This window comes from Equus caballus, chromosome 5 (assembly GCF_041296265.1).
Source record: "Equus caballus isolate H_3958 breed thoroughbred chromosome 5, TB-T2T, whole genome shotgun sequence".
Lineage (NCBI taxonomy): Eukaryota > Metazoa > Chordata > Mammalia > Perissodactyla > Equidae > Equus > Equus caballus.
Window position 1 is genome coordinate 48259783 of NC_091688.1, and position 24753 is coordinate 48284535.

The following is a 24753-nucleotide window of genomic DNA, read 5'->3' on the forward strand; positions in this document are numbered from 1 at the left end:
CAGAACGTGCAGGCTTCTTTCCAAAGGGCGAGTTGGGCCCCAAAGCATCTTGCTTCCAGCTCTTTGGGAAGCTAAGAAACAACTCGCTCTGCACAGTGCTCTTACAGCCTACCGGGAACATCTCTTACAAAGGCCTGTGAAAAGCAGTTTCCTTGCAGGCCTGATCTGGCTGAAGTATAACTTCTACTCTGCGTGTCCTACATTGCCCTAGAGTGGAAAGGCACAACGTGCAGGCTTCTTTCCAAAGGGCGAGTTGGGCTCCAATGCATCTTGCTTACAGCTCTTTGGGAAGCTAAGAAACAACTCGCTCTGCACAGTGCTCTTACAGCCTACCGGGAACATCTCTTACAAAGGCCTGTGAAACGCAGTTTCTTTGCAGGCCCGAACTGGCTGAAGTAGAACTTCTGCTCTGCGTGTGCTACATTGCCCTAGAGCTGAAAGGCACAACGTGCAGGCTTCATTCCAAAGGGCGAGTTGGGCCCCAAAGCATCTTGCTTCCAGCTCTTTGGGAAGCTAAGAAACAACTCGCTCTGCACAGTGCTCTTACAGCCTACCGGGAACATCTCTTACAAAGGCCTGTGAAACGCAGTTTCTTTGCAGGCCTGAGCTGGCTGAAGTAGAACTTCTGCTCTGGGTGTGCTACATGGCCCTAGAGCTGAAAGGCACAACGTTCAGGCTTCTTTCCCAAGGGCGAGTTGGGCCCCAGAGCATCCTGCTTCCAGCTCTTTGTGACACTAAGAAACAACTCGCTCCGCACAGTGCTCTTACAGCGTACCAGGAGCATCACTTACAAAGGCCTGTGAAACGCAGTTTCTTTGCAGGCCTGATCTGGCTGAAGTAGAACTTCTGCTCTGGGTGTGCTACATTGCCCTAGAGCTGAAAGGCAAAACGTGCAGGCTTCTTTCCAAAGGGCGAGTTGGGCCCCAAAGCATCTTGCTTCCAGCTCTTTGGGAAGCTAAGAAACAACTCGCTCTGCACAGTGCTCTTACAGCCTACCGGGAACATCTCTTACAAAGGCCTTTGAAACGCAGTTTCTTTCCAGGCCTGATCTGGCTGAAGTAGAACTTCTGCTGTGGGTGTGCTACATTGCCTAGAGCTGAAAGGCACAACGTGCAGGCTTCTTTCCAAAGGGCGAGTTGGGCCCCTAAGCATCTTGCTTCCAGCTCTTTGGGAAGCTAAGAAACAACTCGCTCTGCACAGTTCTCTTACAGCCTACCGGGAACATCTCTTACAAAGGCCTGTGAAACGAAGTTTCTTTGCAGGCCTGATCTGGCCAAAGGTGAACTTCCGGTCTGGGTGTGCTACATTGTCCTAGCGCTGAAAGGCACAACGTTCAGGCTTCTTTCCAAAGGGCGAGTTGGGCCCCAAAGCATCTTGCTTCCAGCTCTTTGGGAAGCTAGAAACAACTCGCTCTGCACAGTGCTCTTACAGCCTAACGGGAACATCTCTTACAAAGGCCTGTGAAACGCAGTTTCTTTGCAGGCCTGATCTGGCTGAAGTAGAACTTCTGCTCTGGGTGTGCTACATTGCCCTAGAGCGGAAAGGCAGAACGTGCAGGCTTCTTTCCAAAGGGCGAGTTGGGCCCCAAAGCATCTTGCTTCCAGCTCTTTGGGAAGCTAAGAAACAACTCGCTCTGCACAGTGCTCTTACAGCCTACCGGGAACATCTCTTACAAAGGCCTGTGAAAAGCAGTTTCCTTGCAGGCCTGATCTGGCTGAAGTATAACTTCTACTCTGCGTGTCCTACATTGCCCTAGAGCGGAAAGGCACAACGTGCAGGCTTCTTTCCAAAGGGCGAGTTGGGCCCCAATGCATCTTGCTTCCAGCTCTTTGGGAAGCTAAGAAACAACTCGCTCTGCACAGTGCTCTTACAGCCTACCGGGAACATCTCTTACAAAGGCCTGTGAAACGCAGTTTCTTTGCAGGCCTGATCTGGCTGAAGTAGAACTTCTGCTCTGGGTGTGCTACATTGCCCTAGAGCTGAAAGGCACAACGTGCAGGCTTCTTTCCAAAGGGCGAGTTGGGCCCCAAAGCATCTTGCTTCCAGCTCTTTGGGAAGCTAAGAAACAACTCGCTCTGCACAGTGCTCTTACAGCCTACCGGGAACATCTCTTACAAAGGCCTGTGAAACGCAGTTTCTTTGCAGGCCTGATCTGGCTGAAGTAGAACTTCTGCTCTGGGTGTGCTACATTGCCCTAGAGCTGAAAGGCACAACGTGCAGGCTTCTTTCCAAAGGGCGAGTTGGGCCCCAAAGCATCTTGCTTCCAGCTCTTTGGGAAGCTAAGAAACAACTCGCTCTGCACAGTGCTCTTACAGCCTACCGGAACATCTCCTACAAAGGCCTGTGAAACGCACTTTCTTTGCAGGCCTGATCTGGCTCAAGTAGAACTTCTGCTCTGGGTGTGCTACATTGCCCTAGAGCTGAAAGGCACAACGTGCAGTCTTCTTTCCAAAGGGCGAGTTGGGCCCCAAAGCATCTTGCTTCCAGCTCTTCGGGAAGCTAAGATACAACTCGCTCTGCACAGTGCTCTTACAGCCTACCGGGAACATCTCTTACAAAGGCCTGTGAAACGCAGTTTCTTTGCAGGCCTGAGCTGGCTGAAGTAGAACTTCTGCTCTGGGTGTGCTACATGGCCCTAGAGCTGAAAGGCACAACCTTCAGGCTTCTTTCCCAAGGGCGAGTTGGGCCCCAAAGCATCCTGCTTCCAGCTCTTTGTGACACTAAGAAACAACTCGCTCCGCACAGTGCTCTTACAGCGTACCAGGAGCATCACTTACAAAGGCCTGTGAAACGCAGTTTCTTTGCAGGCCTGATCTGGCTGAAGTAGAACTTCTGCTCTGGGTGTGCTACATTGCCCTAGAGCTGAAAGGCAAAACGTGCAGGCTTCTTTCCAAAGGGCGAGTTGGGCCCCAAAGCATCTTGCTTCCAGCTCTTTGGGAAGCTAAGAAACAACTCGCTCTGCACAGTGCTCTTACAGCCTACCGGGAACATCTCTTACAAAGGCCTGTGAAACGCAGTTTCTTTGCAGGCCTGATATGGTTGAAGTAGAACTTCTGCTATGGGAGTGCTGCATTGCCCTAGAGCTGAAAGGCACAACGTGCAGGCTTCTTTCCAAAGGGCGAGTTGGGCCCCAAAGCGTCTTGCTTCCAGCTCTTTGGGAAGCTAAGAAACAACTCGCTCTGCACAGTGCTCTTACAGCCTACTGGGAACATCTCTTACAAATGCCTGTGAAACGCAGTTTCTTTGCAGGCCTGATCTGGCTGAAGTAGAACTTCTGCTCTGGGTGTGCTACATGGCCCTAGAGCTGAAAGGCACAACGTTCAGGCTTCTTTCCCAAGGGCGAGTTGGGCCCCAAAGCATCCTGCTTCCAGCTCTTTGTGACGCTAAGAAACAACTCGCTCCGCACAGTGCTCTTACAGCGTACCAGGAGCATCACTTACAAAGGCCTGTGAAACGCAGTTTCTTTGCAGGCCTGATCTGGCTGAAGTAGAACTTCTGCTCTGGGTGTGCTACATTGCCCTAGAGCTGAAAGGCAAAACGTGCAGGCTTCTTTCCAAAGGGCGAGTTGGGCCCCAAAGCATCTTGCTTCCAGCTCTTTGGGAAGCTAAGAAACAACTCGCTCTGCACAGTGCTCTTACAGCCTACCGGGAACATCTCTTACAAAGGCCTGTGAAACGCAGTTTCTTTCCAGGCCTGATCTGGCTGAAGTAGAACTTCTGCTGTGGGTGTGCTACATTGCATAGAGCTGAAAGGCACAACGTGCAGGCTTCTTTCCAAAGGGCGAGTTGGGCCCCAAAGCATCTTGCTTCCAGCTCTTTGGGAAGCTAAGAAACAACTCGCTCTGCACAGTACTCTTACAGCCTACCGGGAACATCTCTTACAAAGGCCTGTGAAACGAAGTTTCTTTGCAGGCCTGATCTGGCCAAAGGTGAACTTCCGGTCTGGGTGGGCTACATTGTCCTAGCGCTGAAAGGCACAACGTTCAGGCTTCTTTCCAAAGGGCGAGTTGGGCCCCAAAGCATCTTGCTTTCAGCTCTTTGGGAAGCTAAGAAACAACTCGCTCTGCACAGTACTCTTACAGCCTACCGGGAACATCTCTTACAAAGGCCTGTGAAACGAAGTTTCTTTGCAGGACTGATCTGGCCAAAGGTGAACTTCCGGTCTGGGTGGGCTACATTGTCCTAGCGCTGAAAGGCACAACGTTCAGGCTTCTTTCCAAAGGGCGAGTTGGGCCCCAAAGCATCTTGCTTCCAGCTCTTTGGGAAGCTAAGAAACAACTCGCTCTGCACAGTGCTCTTACAGCCTAACGGGAACATCTCTTACAAAGGCCTGTGAAACGCAGTTTCTTTGCAGGCCTGATCTGGCTGAAGTAGAACTTCTGCTCTGGGTGTGCTACATTGCCCTAGAGCGGAAAGGCAGAACGTGCAGGCTTCTTTCCAAAGGGTGAGTTGGGCCCCAATGCATCTTGCTTCCAGCTCTTTGGGAAGCTAAGAAACAACTCGCTCTGCACAGTGCTCTTACAGCCTACCGGGAACATCTCTTACAAAGGCCTGTGAAACGCAGTTTCTTTGCAGGCCTGATCTGGCTGAAGTAGAACTTCTGCTATGGGTGTGCTACATGGCCCTAGAGCTGAAAGGCACAACGTGCAGTCTTCTTTCCAAAGGGCGATTTGGGCCCCAGAGCATCTTGCTTCCAACTCTTTGGGAAGCTAAGAAACAACTCGCTGTGTGCAGTGCTCTTACAGCCTACCGGGAGCCTCTCTTACAAACGACTGTGAAATGCAGTTTCTTTGCAAGACTGAGCTGGCTGGAGTAGAACTTCTGCTCTGGGTGTGCTACATTGCCCTAGAGCTGAAAGGCACAACGTGCAGGCTTCTTTCCAAAGGGTGAATTGGGCCCCAAAGCATCTTGCTTCCAGCTCTTTGGGAAGCTAAGAAACAACACGCTCTGCACACTGCTCTTACAGCCTACCGGGAACATCGCTTACAAAGGCCTGTGAAACGCAGTTTCTTTGCAGGCCTGATCTGGCTGAAGTAGAACTTCCGGTCTGGGTGTGCTACATTGCCCTAGCGCTGAAAGGCACAACGTGCAGGCTTCTTTCCAAAGGGCGAGTTGGGCCCCAAAGCATCTTGCTTCCAGCTCTTTGGGAAGCTAAGAAACAACTCGCTCTGCACAGTGCTCTTACAGCCTACCGGGAACATCTCTTACAAAGGCCTGTGAAACGCAGTTTCTTTGCAGGCCTGATGTGGCTGAAGTAGAACTTCTGCTCTGGATGTGCTACATTGCCCTAGAGCTGAAAGGCACAACTTGCAGGCTTCTTTCCAAAGGGCGAGTTGGGCCCCAAAGCATCTTGCTTCCAGCTCTTTGGGAAGCTAAGAAACAATTCGCTCTGCACAGTGCTCTTACAGCCTACCGGGAACATCTCTTACAAAGGCCTGTGAAACGCAGTTTCTTTGCAGGCCTGATCTGGCTGAAGTAGAACTTCTGCTCTGGGTGTGCTACATTGCCCTGAGTGGAAAGGCAAAACGTGCAGGCTTCTTTCCAAAGGGCGAGTGGGCCCCAAAGCATCTTGCTTCCAGCTCTTGGGAAGCTAAGAAACAACTCGCTCTGCACAGTGCTCTTACAGCCTACCGGGAACATCTCTTACAAAGGCCTGTGATACGCAGTTTCTTTGCAGGCCTGATCTGGCTGAAGTAGAACTTCTGCTCTGGGTGTGCTACATGGCCGTAGAGCTGAAAGGCATAACGTGCAGTCTTCTTTCCAAAGGGCGAATTGGGCCCCAAAGCATCTTGCTTCCAGCTCTTTGGGAAGCTAAGAAACAACTCGCTCTGCACAGTGCTCTTACAGCCTACCGGGAACATCTCTTACAAAGGCCTGTGAAACGCAGTTTCTTTGCAGGCCTGATCTGGCTGAAGTAGAACTTCTGCTCTGGGTGTGCTACATTGCCCTAGAGCTGAAAGGCACAACGTGCAGTCTCCTTTCCAAAGGGCGAATTGGGCCCCAAAGCATCTTGCTTCCAGCTCTTTGGGAAGCTAAGAAACAACTCGCTCTGCACAGTGCTCTTACAGCCTACCGGGAACTTCTCTTACAAAGGCCTGTGAAACGCAGTTTCTTTGCAGGCCTGACCTGGCTGAAGTAGAACTTCTGCTATGGGTGTGCTACATGGCCCTAGAGCTGAAAGGCACAACGTGCAGTCTTCTTTCCAAAGGGCGAATTGGGCCCCAAAGCATCTTGCTTCCAGCTCTTTGGGAAGCTAAGAAACAACTCGCTCTGCACAGTGCTCTTACAGCCTACCGGGAACATCTCTTACAAAGGCCTGTTAAACGCAGTTTCTTTGCAGGCCTGATCTGGCTGAAGTAGAACTTCTGCTCTGGGTGTGCTACATTGCCCTAGAGCTGAAAGGCACAACGTGCAGGCTTCTTTACAAAGGGCGATTTGGGCCCCAAAGCATCTTGGTTCCAGCTCTTTGGGAAGCTAAGAAACAACTCGCTGTGTGCAGTGCTCTTACAACCTACCGGGAGCAACTCTTACAAACGCCTGTGAAACGCAGTTTCTTTGTAGGCCTGAGCTGGCTGGAGTAGAACTTCTGCTCTGGGTGTGCTACTTTGCCCTAGTGCTGGAAGGCACAACGTGCAGGCTTCTTTCCAAAGGGCGAGTTGGGCCCCAAAGCATCTTGCTTCCAGCTCTTTGGGAAGCTAAGAAACAACTCGCTCTGCACAGTGCTCTTACAGCCTACCGGGAACATCTCTTACAAAGGCCTGTGAAACGCAGTTTCTTTGCAGGCCTGATCTGGCTGAAGTAGAACTTCTGCTCTGGGTGTGCTACATTGCCCTAGAGCTGAAAGGCACAACGTGCAGGCTTCTTTCCAAAGGGCGAGTTGGGCCCCAAAGCATCTTGCTTCCAGCTCCTTGGGAAGCTAAGAAACAACTCGCTCTGCACAGTGCTCTTACAGCCTACCGGGAACATCTCTTAGAAAGGCCTGTGAAACACAGTTTCTTTGCAGGCCTGATCTGGCTGAAGTAGAACTTCCGGTCTGGGTGTGCTACATTGCCCTAGCGCTGAAAGGAACAACGTGCAGGCTTCTTTCCAAAGGGCCAGTTGGGCCCAAAGCATCTTGCTTCCAGCTCTTTGGGAAGCTAAGAAACAAGTCGCTCTGCACAGTGCTCTTACAGCCTACTGGGAACATCTCTTACAAAGGCCTGTGAAACACAGTTTCTTTGCAGGCCTGATGTGGCTGAAGTAGAACTTCAGCTCTGGGTGTGCTACATTGCCCTAGAGCTGAAAGGCACAACGTGCAGGCTTCTTTAAAAAGGGCGAGTTGGGCCCCAAAGCATCTTGCTTCCAGCTCTTTGGGAAGCTAAGAAACAACTCGCTCTGCACAGTGCTCTTACAGCCTACCGGGAACATCTCTTACAAAGGCCTGTGAAACGCAGTTTCTTTGCAGGCCTGATCTGGCCAAAGGTGAACTTCCGGTCTGGGTGTGCTACATTGCCCTAGAGCGGAAAGGCACAACGTGCAGGCTCCATTCCAAAGGGCGAGTTGGGCCCCAAAGCATCTTGCTTCCAGCTCTTTGGGAAGCTAAGAAACAACTCGCTCTGCACAGTGCTCTTACAGCCTACCGGGAACATCTCTTACAAAGGCCTGTGAAACGCAGTTTCTTTGCAGGCCTCATCTGGCTGAAGTAGAACTTCTGCTCTGGGTGTGCTACATTGCCCTAGAGCTGAAAGGCACAACGTGCAGTCTCCTTTCCAAAGGGCGAATTGGGCCCCAAAGCATCTTGCTTCCAGCTCTTTGGGAAGCTAAGAAACAAGTCGCTCTGCACAGTGCTCTTACAGCCTACCGGGAACTTCTCTTACAAAGGCCTGTGAAACGCAGTTTCTTTGCAGGCCTGACCTGGCTGAAGTAGAACTTCTGCTATGGGTGTGCTACATGGCCCTAGAGCTGAAAGGCACAACGTGCAGTCTTCTTTCCAAAGGGCGAATTGGGCCCCAAAGCATCTTGCTTCCAGCTCTTTGGGAAGCTAAGAAACAACTCGCTCTGCACAGTGCTCTTACAGCCTACCGGGAACATCTCTTACAAAGGCCTGTTAAACGCAGTTTCTTTGCAGGCCTGATCTGGCTGAAGTAGAACTTCTGCTCTGGGTGTGCTACATTGCCCTAGAGCTGAAAGGCACAACGTGCAGGCTTCTTTCCAAAGGGCGATTTGGGCCCCAAAGCATCTTGGTTCCAGCTCTTTGGGAAGCTAAGAAACAACTCGCTGTGTGCAGTGCTCTTACAACCTACCGGGAGCAACTCTTACAAACGCCTGTGAAACGCAGTTTCTTTGCAGGCCTGAGCTGGCTGGAGTAGAACATCTGCTCTGGGTGTGCTACTTTGCCCTAGTGCTGGAAGGCACAACGTGCAGGCTTCTTTCCAAAGGGCGAGTTGGGCCCCAAAGCATCTTGCTTCCAGCTCTTTGGGAAGCTAAGAAACAACTCGCTCTGCACAGTGCTCTTACAGCCTACCGGGAACATCTCTGACAAAGGCCTGTGAAACGCAGTTTCTTTGCAGGCCTGATCTGGCTGAAGTAGAACTTCTGCTCTGGGTGTGCTACATTGCCCTAGAGCTGAAAGGCACAACGTGCAGGCTTCTTTCCAAAGGGCGAGTTGGGCCCCAAAGCATCTTGCTTCCAGCTCCTTGGGAAGCTAAGAAACAACTCGCTCTGCACAGTGCTCTTACAGCCTACCGGGAACATCTCTTAGAAAGGCCTGTGAAACGCAGTTTCTTTGTAGGCCTGATCTGGCTGAAGTAGAACTTCCGGTCTGGGTGTGCTACATTGCCCTAGCGCTGAAAGGAACAACGTGCAGGCTTCTTTCCAAAGGGCCAGTTGGGCCCCAAAGCATCTTGCTTCCAGCTCTTTGGGAAGCGAAGAAACAACTCGCTCTGCACAGTGCTCTTACAGCCTACTGGGAACATCTCTTACAAAGTCCTGTGAAACACAGTTTCTTTGCAGGCCTGATGTGGCTGAAGTAGAACTTCAGCTCTGGGTGTGCTACATTGCCCTAGAGCTGAAAGGCACAACGTGCAGGCTTCTTTAAAAAGGGCGAGTTGGGCCCCAAAGCATCTTGCTTCCAGCTCTTTGGGAAGCTAAGAAACAACTCGCTCTGCACAGTGCTCTTACAGCCTACCGGGAACATCTCTTACAAAGGCCTGTGAAACGCAGTTTCTTTGCAGGCCTGATCTGGCCAAAGGTGAACTTCCGGTCTGGGTGTGCTACATTGCCCTAGAGCGGAAAGGCACAACGTGCAGGCTCCATTCCAAAGGGCGAGTTGGGCCCCAAAGCATCTTGCTTCCAGCTCTTTGGGAAGCTAAGAAACAACTCGCTCTGCACAGTGCTCTTACAGCCTACCGGGAACATCTCTTACAAAGGCCTGTGAAACGCAGTTTCTTTGCAGGCCTCATCTGGCTGAAGTAGAACTTCTGCTCTGGGTGTGCTACATGGCCGTAGAGCTGAAAGGCATAACGTGCAGTCTTCTTTCCAAAGGGCGAATTGGGCCCCAAAGCATCTTGCTTCCAGCTCTTTGGGAAGCTAAGAAACATCTCGCTCTGCACAGTGCTCTTACAGCCTACCGGGAACATCTCTTACAAAGGCCTGTGAAACGCACTTTCTTTGCAGGCCTGATCTGGCTGAAGTAGAACTTCTGCTCTGGGTGTGCTACATTGCCCTAGAGCTGAAAGGCACAACGTGCAGTCTCCTTTCCAAAGGGCGAATTGGGCCCCAAAGCATCTTGCTTCCAGCTCTTTGGGAAGCTAAGAAACAACTCGCTCTGCACAATGCTCTTACAGCCTACCGGGAACATCTCTTACAAAGGCCTGTGAAACGCAGTTTCTTTGCAGGACTGACCTGGCTGAAGTAGAACTTCTGCTATGGGTGTGCTACATGGCCCTAGAGCTGAAAGGCACAACGTGCAGTCTTCTTTTCAAAGGGCGAATTGGGCCCCAAAGCATCTTGCTTCTAGCTCTTTGGGAAGCTAAGAAACAACTCGCTCTGCACAGTGCTCTTACAGCCTACCGGTAACATCTCTTACAAATGCCTGTGAAATGCAGTTTCTTTGCAGTCCTGATCTGGCAGAAGTAGAACTACTGCTCTGGGTTTGCTACATTGCCCTAGAGCTGAAAAGCACAACGTGCAGGCTTCTTTCCAAAGGGCGAGTTGGGCCCCAAAGCATCTTGCTTCCAGCTCTTTGGGAAGCTAAGAAACAACTCGCTCTGCACAGTGCTCTTAAAGCCTACCGGGAACATCTCTTACAAAGGCCTGTGAAATGCAGTTTCTTTGCATGCCTGATATGGCTGAAGTAGAACTTCTGCTCTGGGTGTGCTACATTTCCCTAGAGCTGAAAGGCACAACGTGCAGGCTTCTTTCCAAAGGGCGAGTTGGGCCCCAAAGCATCTTGCTTCCAGCTCTTTGGGAAGCTAAGAAACAACTCGCTCTGCACAGTGCTCTTACAGCCTACCGGGAACATCTCTTACAAAGGCCTGGGAAACGCAGTTTCTTTGCAGGCCTGATCTGGCTGAAGTAGAACTTCTGCTCTGGGTGTGCTACATGGCCCTAGAGCTGAAAGGTACAACGTGCAGGCTTCTTTCCCAAGGGCGAGTTGGGCCCCAAAGCATCTTGCTTCCAGCTCTTTGTGACCCTAAGAAACAACTCGCTCCGCACAGTGCTCTTACAGCATACCAGGAGCATCACTTACAATGGCCTGTGAAACGCAATTTCTTTGCAGGCCTGATCTGGCTGAAGTAGAACTTCTGCTCTGGGTGTGCTACATTGCCCTAGAGCTGAAAGGCAAAACGTGCAGGCTTCTTTCCAAAGGGCGAGTTGGGCCCCAAAGCATCTCGCTTCCAGCTCTTTGGGAAGCTAAGAAACAACTCGCTCTGCACAGTGCTCTTACAGCCTACCGGGAACATCTCTTACAAAGGCCTGTGAAATGCAGTTTCTTTGCAGTCCTGATCTGGCAGAAGTAGAACTTCTGCTCTGTGTGTGCTACATGGACCTAGAGCTGAAAGGCACAACGTGCAGGCTTATTTCCACAGGGCGAGTTGATCTCCAAGGCATCTTGCTTCCAGATCTTTGGGAAGCTAAGAAACAACTCGCTCTGCACAGTGCTCTTACAGCCTACCGGGAACATCTCTTACAAAAGGCCTGTGAAACGCAGTTTCTTTGCAGGCCTGATCTGGCTGAAGTAGAACTTCTGCTCTGGGTGTGCTACATTGCCCTAGAGCGGAAAGGCACAACGTGCAGGCTTCTTTCCAAAGGGCGAGTTGGGCCCCAAAGCATCTTGCTTCCAGCTCTTTGGGAAGCTAAGAAACAACTCGCTCTGCACAGTGCTCTTACAGCCTACCGGGAACATCTCTTACAAAGGCCTGTGAAACGCAGTTTCTTTGCAGGCCTGATCTGGCTGAAGTAGAACTTCTGCTCTGGGTGTGCTACATGGCCCTAGAGCTGAAAGGCAAAACGTGAAGGCTTCTTTCCAAAGGGCGAGTTGGGCCCCAAAGCATCTTGCTTCCAGCTCTTTGGGAAGCTAAGAAACAACTCGCTCTGCACAGTGCTCTTACAGCCTACAGGGAACATCTCTTACAAAGGCCTGTGAAACACAGTTTCTTTGCAGGCCTGATGTGGCTGAATTAGAACTTCAGCTCTGGGTGTGCTACATTGCCCTAGAGCTGAAAGGCACAACGTGCAGGCTTCTTTAAAAAGGGCGAGTTGGGCCCCAAAGCATCTTGCTTCCAGCTCTTTGGGAAGCTAAGAAACAACTCGCTCTGCACAGTGCTCTTACAGCCTACCGGGAACATCTCGTACAAAGGCCTGTGAAACGCAGTTTATTTGCAGGCCTGATCTGGCTGAAGTAGAACTTCTGCTCTGGGTGTGCTACATGGCCGTAGAGCTGAAAGGCATAACGTGCAGTCCTCTTTCCAAAGGGCGAATTGGGCCCCAAAGCATCTTGCTTCCAGCTCTTTGGGAAGCTAAGAAACATCTCGCTCTGCACAGTGCTCTTACAGCCTACCGGGAACATCTCTTACAAAGGCCTGTGAAACGCAGTTTCTTTGCAGGCCTGATCTGGCTGAAGTAGAACTTCTGCTCTGGGTGTGCTACATTGCCCTAGAGCTGAAAGGCACAACGTGCAGTCTTCTTTCCAAAGGGCGAATTGGGCCCCAAAGCATCTTGCTTCCAGCTCTTTGGGAAGCTAAGAAACAACTCGCTCTGCACAGTGCTCTTACAGCCTACCGGTAACATCTCTTACAAATGCCTGTGAAATGCAGTTTCTTTGCAGTCCTGATCTGGCAGAAGTAGAACTACTGCTCTGGGTGTGCTGCATTGCCCTAGAGCTGAAAGGCACAACGTGAAGGCTTCTTTCCAAAGGGCGAGTTGGGCCCCAAAGCATCTTGCTTCCAGCTCTTTGGGAAGCTAAGAAACAGCTCGCTCTGAACCGTGCTCTTACAGCCTACCGGGAACATCTCTTACAAAAGGGCTGTGAAACGCAGTTTCTTTGCAGGCCTGATCAGGCTGAAGTAGAACTTCTGCTCTGAGTGTGCTACATTGCCCTAGAGCGGAAAGGCACAACGTGCAGGCTTCTTTCCAAAGGGCGAGTTGGGCCCCAAAGCATCTTGCTTCCAGCTCTTTGGGAAGCTAAGAAACAACTCACTCTGCACAGTGCTCTTACAGCCTACCTGGAACATCTCTTACAAAGGCCTGTGAAACGCAGTTTCTTTACAGGCCTGATCTGGCCAAAGGTGAACTTCCGGTCTGGGTGTGCTACATTGTCCTAGCGCTGAAAGGCACAACGTGCAGGCTTCTTTCCAAAGGGCGAGTTGGGCCCCAAAGCATCTGGCATCCACCTCTTTGGGAAGATAACAAACAACTCGCTCTGCACAGTGCTCTTACAGCCTACCGGGAACATCTCTTACAAATGCATGCGAAACGCAGTTTCTATGCTGGCCTGATCTGGCTGAAGTAGAACTTCTGCTCTGGGTGTGCTACATTGCCCTAGAGCGGAAAGGCACAACGTGCAGGCTTCTTTCCAAAGGGCGAGTTGGGCCCCAATGCATCTTGCTTCCAGCTCTTTGGGAAGCTAAGAAACAACTCGCTCTGCAGAGTGCTCTTACAGCCTACCGGGAACATCTCTTCCAAAGGCCTTTGAAACGCAGTTTCTTTGCAGGCCTGATCTGGCTGAAGTAGAACTTCTGCTCTGCGTGTGCTACATTGCCCTAGAGTTGAAAGGCACAACGTGCAGGCTTCTTTTCAAAGGGCGAGTTAGGCAACAAAGCATCTTGTGTCCAGCTCTTTGGGAAGCTAAGAAACAACTCGCTCTGCACAGTGCTCTTACAGCCTACAGGGAACATCTCTTACAAAGGCCTGTGAAACGCAGTTTCTTTGCAGGCCTGATCTGGCTGAAGTAGAACTTCTGCTGTGGGTGTGCTACATTGCCCTAGAGCTGAAAGGCACAAGGTGCAGGCTTCTTTCCAAAGGGCGAGTTGGGCAACAAAGCATCTTGCTTCCAGCTCTTTGGGATTCTAAGAAAGAACTCGCTCTGCACAGTGCTCTTAAAGCCTACCGGGAACATCTCTTACAAAGGCCTGTGAAACGAAGTTTCTTTGCAGGCCTGATCTGGATGAAGTAGAACTTTTGCTCTGCGTGTGCTACATTGCCCTAGAGCTGAAAGGCTCAACGTGCAGGCTTCTTTCCAAAGGGCAAGTTCGGCCCCAAAGCATCTTGCTTCCAGCTCTTTGGGAAGCTAAGAAACAACTCGCTCTGCACAGTGCTCTTACAGCCTACCGGGAACATCTCTTACAAAGGCCTGTGAAACGCAGTTTCTTTGCAGGCCTGATCTGGCTGAAGCAGAACTTCTGCTCTGCGTGTGCTACATTGACCTAGAGCTGAAAGGCACAACGTGCATGCTTCTTTCCAAAGGGCGAGTTGGGCCCCAAAGCATCTTGCTTCCAGCTCTTTGGGAAGCTAAGAAACAACCCGCTCTGCACAGTGCTCTTACAGCCTACCGGGAACATCTCTTACAAAGGCCTGTGAAACGCAGTTTCTTTGCATGCCTGATCTGGCTGAAGTAGAACTTCTGCTCTGGGTGTGATACACGGCCCTAGAGCTGAAAGGCACAATGTGCAGGCTTCTTTCCAAAGGGCGAGTTGGGCCCCAAAGCATCTTGCTTCCAGCTCTTTGGGAAGCTAAGAAACAACTCGCTCTGCACAGTGCTCTTACAGGCTACGGGGAACATCTCTTACAAAGGCCTGTGAAACGCAGTTTCTTTGCAGGCCTGATCTGGCTGAAGTAGAACTTCTGCTCTGGGTGTGCTTCATTGCCCTAGAGCGGAAAGGCACAACGTGCAGGCTTCTTTCCAAAGGGCGAGTTGGGCCCCACTGCATCTTGCTTACAGCTCTTTGGGAAGCTAAGAAACAACCCGCTCTGCACAGTTCTCTTACAGCCTACCGGGTACATCTCTTACAAAGGCCTGTGAAACGCAGTTTCTTTGCAGGCCTGATCTGGCTGAAGTAGAACTTCTGCTCTGGGTGTGCTACATTGCCCTAGAGCTGAAAGCCACAACGTGCAGTCTTCTATCCAAAGGGCGAGTTGGACCCCAAAGCATCTTGCTTCCAGCTCTTTGGTAAGCTAAGAAACAAGTCGCTCTCTAGAGTGCTCTTACAGCCTACCGGAACATCACTTGCAAAGGCATGTGAAAAGCAGTTGCCTTGCAGGCCTGATATGGCTGAAGTAGAACGTATGCTCTGCGTGTGCTACATTGCCCTAGAGCTGAAAGGCACAACGTGCAGGCTTCTTTCCAAAGGGCGAGTTGGGCCCCAAAGCATCTTGCTTCCAGCTCTTTGGGAAGGTAAGAAACAACTCGCTCTGCACAGTGCTCTTACAGCCTACCGGGAACATCTCTTACAAATGCATGTGAAACGCAGTTTCTATGCTGGCCTGATCTGGCTCAAGTAGAACTTCTGCTCTGGGTGTTCTTCATTGCCCTAGAGCGGAAAGGCACAACGTACAGGCTTCTTTCCAAAGGGCCAGTTGGGCCCCAATGCATCTTGCTTCCAGCTCTTTGGGAAGCTAAGAAACAACTCGCTCTGCACAGTGCTCTTACAGCCTACCGGGTACATCTCTTACAAAGGCCTGTGAAACGCAGTTTCTTTGCAGGCCTGATCTGGCTGAAGTAGAACTTCTGCTCTGCGTGTGCTACACTGCCCTAGAGCTGAAAGGCACAACGTGCAGGCTTCTTTCCAAAGGGCGAGTTGGGCCCCAAGCATCTTGCTTCCAGCTCTTTGGGAAGCTAAGAAACAACTCGCTCTGCACAGTGCTCTTACAGCCTACCGGAACATCACTTACACAGGCCTGTGAAAAGAAGTTTCCTTGCAGGCCTGATCTGGCTGAAGTAGAACTTCTGCTCTGCGTGTGCTACATTGCCCTAAGGCTGAAAGGCACAACGTGCAGGCTTCTTTCCAAAGGGCGCGTTGGGCCCCATAGCATCTTGCTTCCAGCTCTTTGGGAAGCTAAGAAACAACTCGCTCTGCACAGTGCTCTTACAGCCTACCGGGAACATCTCTTACAAAGGCCTGTGAAACGCAGTTTCTTTGCAGGCCTGATCTGGCTGAAGAAGAACTTCTGCTCTGCGTGTGCTACATTGACCTAGAGCTGAAAGGCACAACGTGCAGGATTCTTTCCAAAGGGCGAGTTGGGCCCCAAAGCATCTTGCTTCCAGTTCTTTGGGAAGCTAAGAAACAACTCGCTCTGCACAGTGCTCTTACAGCCTACCGGGAACATCTCTTATAAATGCATGTGAAACGCAGTTTCTATGCTGGCCTGATCTGGCTGAAGTAGAACTTCTGCTCTGGGTGTGCTACACGGCCCTAGAGCTGAAAGGCACAATGTGCAGGCTTCTTTCCAAAGGGCGAGTTGGGCCCCAAAGCATCTTGCTTCCAGCTCTTTGGGAAGCTAAGAAACAACTCGCTCTGCACAGTGCTTTTACAGCCTACGGGGAACATCTCTTACAAAGGCCTGTGAAACGCAGTTTCTTTGCAGGCCTGATCTGGCTTAAGTAGAACTTCTGCTCTGGGTGTGCTTCATTGCCCTAGAGCGGAAAGGCACAACGTGCAGGCTTCTTTCCAACGGGCCAGTTGGGCCCCAATGCATCTTGCTTACAGCTCTTTGGGAAGCTAAGAAACAACCCGCTCTGCACAGTGCTCTTACAGCCTACCGGGTACATCTCTTACAAAGGCCTGTGAAACGCAGTTTCTTTGCAGGCCTGATCTGGCTGAAGTAGAACTTCTGCTCTGGGTGTGCTACATTGCCCTAGAGCTGAAAGCCACAACGTGAAGGCTTCTATCCAAAGGGCGAGTTGGACCCGAAAGCATCTTGCTTCCAGCTCTTTGGGAAGCTAAGAAACAACTCGCTCTGCAGAGTGCTCTTACACCCTACCGGAACATCACTTGCAAAGGCATGTGAAAAGCAGTTGCCTTGCAGGACTGATATGGCTGAAGTAGAACCTATGCTCTGCGTGTGCTACATTGCCCTAGAGCGGAAAGGCACAACGTGCAGGCTTCTTTCCAAAGGGTGAGTTGTGCCCCAATGCGTCTTGCTTACAGCTCTTTGGGAAGCTAAGAAACAACTCGCTCTGCACAGTGCTCTTATAGCCTACAGGGAACATGTCTTACAAAGGCCTGTGAAACGCAGTTTCTTTGCAGGCCTGATCTGGCTGAAGTAGAACTTCTGCTCTGGGTGTGCTACACGCCCCTAGAGCTGAAAGGCACAATGTGCAGGCTTCTTTCCAAAGGGCGAGTTGGGCCCCAAAGCATCTTGCTTCCAGCTCTTTGGGAAGCTAAGAAACAACTCGCTCTGCACAGTGCTCTTACAGCCTATGGGGAACATCTCTTACAAAGGCCCGTGAAACGCAGTTTCTTTGCAGGCCTGATCTGGCTGAAGTAGAACTTCTGCTCTGGGTGTGCTACTCTGCCCTAGAGATGAAGGCACATCGTGCAGGGTTCTTTCCAAAGGGCGGGTTGGGCCCCACAGCATCTTGCTAACAGCTCTTTGGGAAGCTAAGAAACCACTCGCTCTGCACAGTGCTCTTACAGCCTACTGGAACATCACTTGCAAAGGCATGTGAAAAGCAGTTTAATTGCAGGCCTGATCTGGCTGAAGTAGAACCTATGCTCTGCGTGTGCTACATTGCCCTAGAGCGGAAAGGCACAACGTGCAGGCTTCTTTCCAAAGGGCGAGTTGGGCCCCAATGCGTCTTGCTTACAGCTCTTTGGGAAGCTAAGAAACAACTCGCTCTGCACAGTGCTCTTACAGCCTACCGGGAACATCTCTTACAAAGGCCTGTGAAACGCAGTTTCTTTGCAGGCCTGATCTGGCTCAAGTAGAACTTCTGCTCTGGGTGTGCTACATTGCCCTACAGCGGAAAGGCACAACGTGCAGGCTTCTTTCCAAAGGGCGAGTTGGGCCCCAATGCATCTTGCTTCCAGCTCTTTGGGAAGCTAAGAAACAACTCGCTCTGCACAGTGCTCTTACAGCCTACCGGAACATCACTTACAAAGGCATGTGAAAAGCAGTTTCCTTGCAGGCCTGATCTGCGTGAAGTAGAACTTCGGCTCTGTGTGTGCTACCTTGCCCTAGAGCAGAAAGGCACAACGTGCAGGATTCATTCCAAAGGGCGAGTTGGGCCCCAAAGCATCTTGCTTCCAGCTCTTTGGGAAGCTAAGAAACAACTCGCTCTGCACAGTGCTCTTAGAGCCTACCGGGAACATCTCTTACAAAAGCCTGTGAAACGCAGTTTCTTTGCAGGCCTGATCTGGCTGAAGTAGAACTTCTGCTCTGGGTGTGCTTCATTGCCCTAGAGCGGAAAGGCACAACGTGCAGGCTTCATTCCAAAGGGCCAGTTGGGCCCCACTGCATCTTGCTTACAGCTCTTTGGGAAGCTAAGAAACAACCCGCTCTGCACAGTTCTCTTACAGCCTACCGGGTACATCTCTTACAAAGGCCTGTGAAAAGCAGTTTCTTTGCAGGCCTGATCTGGCTGAAGTAGAACTTCTGCTCTGGGTGTGCTACATTGCCCTAGAGCTGAAAGCCACAACGTGCAGGCTTCTATCCAAAGGGCGAGTTGGACCCCAAAGCATCTTGCTTCCAGCTCTTTGGGAAGCTAAGAAACATCTCGCTCTGCAGAGTGCTCTTACAGCCTACCGGAAGATCACTTGCAAAGGCATGTGAAAAGCTGTTGCCTTGCAGGCCTGATATGGCTGAAGTAGAACCTATGCTCTGCGTGTGCTACATTGCCCTAGAGCGGAAAGGCACAACGTGCAGGCTTCTTTCCAAAGGGCGAGTTGGGCAACAAAGCATCTTGCTTCCAGCTCTTTGGGATTCTAAGAAACAACTCGCTCTGCACAGTGCTCTTAAAGCCTACCGGGAACATCTCTTACAAAGGCCTGTGAAACGAAGTTTCTTTGCAGGCCTGATCTGGATGAAGTAGAACTTTTGCTCTGCGTGTGCTACATTGCCCTAGAGCTGAAAGGCTCAACGTGCAGGCTTCTTTCCAAAGGGCGAGTTCGGCCCCAAAGCATCTTGCTTCCAGCTCTTTGGGAAGCTAAGAAACAACTCGCTCTGCACAGTGCTCTTACAGCCTACCGGGAACATCTCTTACAAAGGCCTGTGAAACGCAGTTTCTTTGCAGGCCTGATCTGGCTGAAGTAGAACTTCTGCTCTGGGTGTGCTACATTGCCCTAGAGCGGAAAGGCACAACGTGCAGGCTTCTTTCCAAAGGGCGAGTTGGGCCCCAAAGCATCTTGCTTCCAGCTCTTTGGGAAGCTAAGAAACAACTCGCTCTGCACAGTGCTCTTACAGCCTACCGGGAACATCTCTTACAAAGGCCTGTGAAACGCAGTTTCTTTGCAGGCCTGATCTGGCTGAAGTAGAACTTCTGCTCTGGGTGTGCTACATGGCCCTAGAGCTGAAAGGCACAACGTGCAGGCTTCGTTTCAAAGGGCGAATTGGGCCCCAAAGCATCTTGCTTCCAGCTCTTTGGGAAGCTAAGAAACAACTCGCTCTGCACAGTGCTCTTACAGCCTACCGGGAACATCTCTTACAAAGGCCTGTGAAACGCAGTTTCTTTGCAGGCCTGATCTGGCTGAAGTAGAACTTCTGCTCTGGGTGTGCTACACTGCCCTAGAGCTGAAAGGCACAACGTGCAGGGTTCTTTCCAAAGGGCGAGTTGATCCCCAAGCATCCTGCTTCCAGCTCTTTAGGACGCTAAGAAACAACTCGGTCTGCACAGTGCTCTTACAGCCTACCGGAACATCACTTACAAAGGCCTGTGAAACGCAGTTTCTTTACAGGCCAGATCTGGCTGAAATAGAACTTCTGCTCTGGGTGTGCTACATTGCCCTAGAGCTGAAAGGCACAACGTGCAGGCTTCTTTCCAAAGGGTGAATTGGGCCCCAAAGCATCTTGCTTCCAGCTCTTTGGGAAGCTAAGAAACAACTCGCTCTGCACACTGCTCTTACAGCCTACCGGGAACATCGCTTACAAAGGCCTGTGAAACGCAGTTTCTTTGCAGGCCTGATCTGGCTGAAGTAGAACTTCCGGTCTGGGTGTGCTACATTGCCCTAGCGCTGAAAGGCACAACGTGCAGGCTTCTTTCCAAAGGGCGAGTTGGGCCCCAAAGCATCTTGCTTCCAGCTCTTTGGGAAGCTAAGAAACAACTCGCTCTGCACAGTGCTCTTACAGCCTACCTGGAACATCTCTTACAAAGGCCTGTGAAACGCAGTTTCTTTGCAGGCCTGATGTGGCTGAAGTAGAACTTCTGCTCTGGATGTGCTACATTGCCCTAGAGCTGAAAGGCACAACTTGCAGGCTTCTTTCCAAAGGGCGAGTTGGGCCCCAAAGCATCTTGCTTCCAGCTCTTTGGGAAGCTAAGAAACAATTCGCTCTGCACAGTGCTCTTACAGCCTACCGGGAACATCTCTTACAAAGGCCTGTGAAACGCAGTTTCTTTGCAGGCCTGATCTGGCTGAAGTAGAACTTCTGCTCTGGGTGTGCTACATTGCCCTGAGTGGAAAGGCACAACGTGCAGGCTTCTTTCCAAAGGGCGAGTGGGCCCCAAAGCATCTTGCTTCCAGCTCTTGGGAAGCTAAGAAACAACTCGCTCTGCACAGTGCTCTTACAGCCTACCGGGAACATCTCTTACAAAGGCCTGTGATACGCAGTTTCTTTGCAGGCCTGATCTGGCTGAAGTAGAACTTCTGCTCTGGGTGTGCTACTTGGCCGTAGAGCTGAAAGGCATAACGTGCAGTCTTCTTTCCAAAGGGCGAATTGGGCCCCAAAGCATCTTGCTTCCAGCTCTTTGGGAAGCTAAGAAACAACTCGCTCTGCACAGTGCTCTTACAGCCTACCGGGAACATCTCTTACAAAGGCCTGTGAAACGCAGTTTCTTTGCAGGCCTGATCTGGCTGAAGTAGAACTTCTGCTCTGGGTGTGCTACATTGCCCTAGAGCTGAAAGGCACAACGTGCAGTCTCCTTTCCAAAGGGCGAGTTGGGCCCCAAAGCATCTTGCTTCCAGCTCTTTGGGAAGCTAAGAAACAACTCGCTCTGCACAGTGCTCTTACAGCCTACCGGGAACTTCTCTTACAAAGGCCTGTGAAACGCAGTTTCTTTGCAGGCCTGACCTGGCTGAAGTAGAACTTCTGCTATGGGTGTGCTACATGGCCCTAGAGCTGAAAGGCACAACGTGCAGTCTTCTTTCCAAAGGGCGAATTGGGCCCCAAAGCATCTTGCTTCCAGCTCTTTGGGAAGCTAAGAAACAACTCGCTCTGCACAGTGCTCTTACAGCCTACCGGGAACATCTCTTACAAAGGCCTGTTAAACGCAGTTTCTTTGCAGGCCTGATCTGGCTGAAGTAGAACTTCTGCTCTGGGTGTGCTACATTGCCCTAGAGCTGAAAGGCACAACGTGCAGGCTTCTTTCCAAAGGGCGATTTGGGCCCCAAAGCATCTTGGTTCCAGCTCTTTGGGAAGCTAAGAAACAACTCGCTGTGTGCAGTGCTCTTACAACCTACCGGGAGCAACTCTTACAAACGCCTGTGAAACGCAGTTTCTTTGCAGGCCTGAGCTGGCTGGAGTAGAACTTCTGCTCTGGGTGTGCTACTTTGCCCTAGTGCTGGAAGGCACAACGTGCAGGCTTCTTTCCAAAGGGCGAGTTGGGCCCCAAAGCATCTTGCTTCCAGCTCTTTGGGAAGCTAAGAAACAACTCGCTCTGCACAGTGCTCTTACAGCCTACCGGGAACATCTCTGACAAAGGCCTGTGAAACGCAGTTTCTTTGCAGGCCTGATCTGGCTGAAGTAGAACTTCTGCTCTGGGTGTGCTACATTGCCCTAGAGCTGAAAGGCACAACGTGCATGCTTCTTTCCAAAGGGCGAGTTGGGCCCCAAAGCATCTTGCTTCCAGCTCCTTGGGAAGCTAAGAAACAACTCGCTCTGCACAGTGCTCTTACAGCCTACCGGGAACATCTCTTAGAAAGGCCTGTGAAACGCAGTTTCTTTGCAGGCCTGATCTGGCTGAAGTAGAACTTCCGGTCTGGGTGTGCTACATTGCCCTAGCGCTGAAAGGAACAACGTGCAGGCTTCTTTCCAAAGGGCCAGTTGGGCCCCAAAGCATCTTGCTTCCAGCTCTTTGGGAAGCTAAGAAACAACTCGCTCTGCACAGTGCTCTTACAGCCTACTGGGACCATCTCTTACAAAGGCCTGTGAAACACAGTTTCTTTGCAGGCCTGATGTGGCTGAAGTAGAACTTCAGCTCTGGGTGTGCTACATTGCCCTAGAGTTGAAAGGCACAACGTGCAGGCTTCTTTAAAATGGGCGAGTTGGGCCCCAAAGCATCTTGCTTCCAGCTCTTTGGGAAGCTAAGAAACAACTCGCTCTGCACAGTGCTCTTACAGCCTACCGGGAACATCTCTTACAAAGGCCTGTGAAACGCAGTTTCTTTGCAGGCCTGATCTGGCCAAAGGTGAACTTCCGGTCTGGGTGTGCTACATTGCCCTAGAGCGGAAAGGCACAACGTGCAGGCTCCATTCCAAAGGGCGAGTTGGGCCCCAAAGCATCTTGCTTCCAGCTCTTTGGGAAGCTAAGAAACAACTCGCTCTGCACAGTGCTCTTACAGCCTACCGGGAACATCTCTTACAAAGGCCTGTGAAACGCAGTTTCTTTGCAGGCCTCATCTGGCTGAAGTAGAACTTCTGCTCTGGGTGTGCTACATGGCCGTAGAGCTGAAAGGCATAACGTGCAGTCTTCTTTCCAAAGGGCGAATTGGGCCCCAAAGCATCTTGCTTCCAGCTCTTTGGGAAGCTAAGAAACATCTCGCTCTGCACAGTGCTCTTACAGCCTACCGGGAACATCTCTTACAAAGGCCTGTGAAACGCACTTTCTTTGCAGGCCTGATCTGGCTGAAGTAGAACTTCTGCTCTGGGTGTGCTACATTGCCCTAGAGCTGAAAGGCACAACGTGCAGTCTCCTTTCCAAAGGGCGAATTGGTCCCCAAAGCATCTTGCTTCCAGCTCTTTGGGAAGCTAAGAAACAACTCGCTGTGCACAGTGCTCTTACAGCCTACCGGGAGCATCTCTTACAAACACCTGTGAAACGCAGTTTCTTTGCAGGCCTGACCTGGCTGAAGTAGAACTTCTGCTATGGGTGTGCTACATGGCCCTAGAGCTGAAAGGCACAACGTGCAGTCTTCTTTTCAAAGGGCGAATTGGGCCCCAAAGCATCTTGCTTCTAGCTCTTTGGGAAGCTAAGAAACAACTCGCTCTGCACAGTGCTCTTACAGCCTACCGGTAACATCTCTTACAAATGCCTGTGAAATGCAGTTTCTTTGCAGTCCTGATCTGGCAGAAGTAGAACTACTGCTTTGGGTTTGCTACATTGCCCTAGAGCTGAAAGGCACAACGTGCAGGCTTCTTTCCAAAGGGCGAGTTGGGCCCCAAAGCATCTTGCTTCCAGCTCTTTGGGAAGCTAAGAAACAGCTCGCTCTGAACAGTGCTCTTACAGCCTACCGGGAACATCTCTTACAAAAGGGCTGTGAAATGCAGTTTCTTTGCAGGCCTGATCAGGCTGAAGTAGAACTTCTGCTCTGAGTGTGCTACATTGCCCTAGAGCGGAAAGGCACAACGTGCAGGCTTCTTTCCAAAGGGCGAGTTGGGCCCCAAAGCATCTTGCTTCCAGCTCTTTGGGAAGCTAAGAAACAACTCACTCTGCACAGTGCTCTTACAGCCTACCGGGAACATCTCTTACAAAGGCCTGTGAAACGCAGTTTCTTTACAGGCCTGATCTGGCCAAAGGTGAACTTCCGGTCTGGGTGTGCTACACTGCCCTAGCGCTGAAAGGCACAACGTGCAGGCTTCTTTCCAAAGGGCGAGTTGGGCCCCAAAGCATCTTGCTTCCAGCTCTTTGGGAAGCTAAGAAACAACTCGCTCTGCACAGTGCTCTTAAAGCCTACCGGGAACATCTCTTACAAAGGCCTGTGAAATGCAGTTTCTTTGCAGGCCTGATCTGGCTGAAGTAGAACTTCTGCTCTGGGTGTGCTACATTGCCCTAGAGCTGAAAGGCACAACGTGCAGGCTTCTTTCCAAAGGGCGAGTTGGGCCCCAAAGCATCTTGCTTCCAGCTCTTTGGGAAGCTAAGAAACAACTCGCTCTGCACAGTGCTCTTACAGCCTACCGGGAACATCTCTTACAAAGGCCTGTGAAACGAAGTTTCTTTGCAGGCCTGATCTGGATGAAGTAGAACTTTTGCTCTGCGTGTGCTACATTGCCCTAGAGCTGAAAGGCTCAACGTGCAGGCTTCTTTCCAAAGGGCAAGTTCGGCCCCAAAGCATCTTGCTTCCAGCTCTTTGGGAAGCTAAGAAACAACTCGCTCTGCACAGTGCTCTTACAGCCTACCGGGAACATCTCTTACAAAGGCCTGTGAAACACAGTTTCTTTGCAGGCCTGATCTGGCTGAAGTAGAACTTCCGGTCTGGGTGTGCTACATTGCCCTAGCGCTGAAAGGAACAACGTGCAGGCTTCTTTCCAAAGGGCCAGTTGGGCCCCAAAGCATCTTGCTTCCAGCTCTTTGGGAAGCTAAGAAACAACTCGCTCTGCACAGTGCTCTTACAGCCTACCGGTAACATCTCTTACAAATGCCTGTGAAATGCAGTTTCTTTGCAGTCCTGATCTGGCAGAAGTAGAACTACTGCTCTGGGTGTGCTGCATTGCCCTAGAGCTGAAAGGCACAACGTGAAGGCTTCTTTCCAAAGGGCGAGTTGGGCCCCAAAGCATCTTGCTTCCAGCTCTTTGGGAAGCTAAGAAACAGCTCGCTCTGAACCGTGCTCTTACAGCCTACCGGGAACATCTCTTACAAAAGGGCTGTGAAACGCAGTTTCTTTGCAGGCCTGATCAGGCTGAAGTAGAACTTCTGCTCTGAGTGTGCTACATTGCCCTAGAGCGGAAAGGCACAACGTGCAGGCTTCTTTCCAAAGGGCGAGTTGGGCCCCAAAGCATCTTGCTTCCAGCTCTTTGGGAAGCTAAGAAACAACTCACTCTGCACAGTGCTCTTACAGCCTACCTGGAACATCTCTTACAAAGGCCTGTGAAACGCAGTTTCTTTACAGGCCTGATCTGGCCAAAGGTGAACTTCCGGTCTGGGTGTGCTACATTGTCCTAGCGCTGAAAGGCACAACGTGCAGGCTTCT